At 30.2% G+C, this 1,731-nt stretch overlaps 1 protein-coding gene across 4 annotated transcripts in view; it reads right to left on the bottom strand.

Moving 5' to 3' along the window:
- The window catches only part of cutlet (chromosome transmission fidelity protein 18 homolog), an 86,770-nt gene that overhangs the window by 25,677 nt on the left and 59,362 nt on the right, over positions 1-1,731 (bottom strand). The window lies entirely within an intron of this gene.

The following is a 1,731-nucleotide window of genomic DNA, read 5'->3' as shown; positions in this document are numbered from 1 at the left end:
ATGTCACCTACAGCAAATTTACTTGTTGTATATATGTGTATACAGTTGTAAATATCAATAAATAAATTATTAAAAAAAAAAAAACAAAAAAAAAACATGACTTTAAATAGGGCTGCTCACAATGCTATACTTATAACACTTAACATGGTAAAATATTTTGTGTTGAACAAAATATCATGAATACCCCTATTGTAACCCTCTCCTACAGCGGAACCAGCCCAACTCCTTGCCCCTTGCCATGTGGCAAAGGAAGGGAAACGATTACGTACATATATATTAATTATGTTATTTATCTATTAAATAAAGGAGGTAAGAAAAAAAAATCTAAATTTCAATAAATTATTTAAATATATTTCGCGTTGATCATTTATATTATAATGCTTAAACACTAACAACAAAAGAACATTCATAGCTGCAACAATAAATATCCTGGACCACAATACTACGGACACGCATGTATAACATCAGGCATATCCCGGCATTGGCAGAGCAAATTAATATCCCATTCCATATCCAGAGCTGGAGAGCTGGATACGACGGGTATCAGTTTATCCAGCAATTGTCCAGGCCTATCTGGAGCGTTAGTTAGCCCGTCCCCGGGCATCGGCCGATGGCAGATATATTGTTGCACAGTGGATACGCTGCATTAACTCTCTCATTCAGTCGCATAGCGATTAAATGGTTTACGCCCCGTTATGGCTATTGTGACTTTGGAAAGGGCGATCGGAACTGCCACTATCTTCTCAATGCCATTTTCAGCTAGAATAAAGCCTGGTAAAATGATATCGGTGTTATTTATAGCCCAATAAGAATAATAACCCGTACTTTCTTTTTTATTGGAGTAAGCAAATACCATAAAAACGGGATAATATTGTCAACATATAATTTTCTCAGTTCATGTAACTATTATCCAATATGAATGGAATATGGTCCGGGTGCGGTAAAAAAAACTCAAATAGTAGATAATTATACTATTTTATTGAGCCAACGTTTCGTTAACATAAGTGTAAAATAACAGGGGTATAAAATGTAAAAAAGTAAGATATAATAAGAAAAATTAAAGGTTGTAAATAGTAAATGAAAAGGGTAATAGTAACAGATAGATAAGAGAAGGAATATTGAAGAAAGTACAAATAAAGAGATGAAAAAAGAAAAAAAATACAAATCAAATGATGAGACAGAATGCATACCTGTTTTAACGGCAGTCAAAAACAAAGTGACGGTTGGTATTGGTAGGAGTGGGGATGGCAGTTATGCCACAATAACGAAAATAATTTGTAAAGTAAACATAGTAAAAAAGTATTTAAATTAGGTGAACAATAAATGGTAATATACATAATAGGGGAGAAGAAATATTTTTAAAAAAAATACAGAAAAGTGTAAAATATAATAGAAAATTAATAATAAAGTAATTAATATAAGTACTCTTAAGAAGATAACACATGAATATAAATTAAAAGTGTACTTATATGAATTACTTTATTATTAATTTTCTATTATATTTTACACTTTTCTGTATTCCCACTCATTTGGTATATTTTTTTTCTTAATTACTTACACACATTGTACCCCATTATTTTATACTTTACTTTTCCTTTGTTTTTCTATCTGTTTTTTTTTCTTTTTTTTAATATTACTTCTCCCCCTATTATGTATATTACCATTTATTGTTCACTTAATTTAAATACTTTTTTACTATGTTTACTTTACAAATTATTTTCGTTATTGTGG

The sequence above is a fragment of the Halyomorpha halys genome, unplaced genomic scaffold, assembly GCF_000696795.3.
Source record: "Halyomorpha halys isolate HHAL.00 unplaced genomic scaffold, Hhal_1.1 Scaffold303.1, whole genome shotgun sequence".
NCBI lineage: Eukaryota > Metazoa > Arthropoda > Insecta > Hemiptera > Pentatomidae > Halyomorpha > Halyomorpha halys.
The sequence above is the reverse complement of the archived record's forward strand: the minus strand, read 5'-3'. Positions and strand labels throughout refer to the sequence as shown.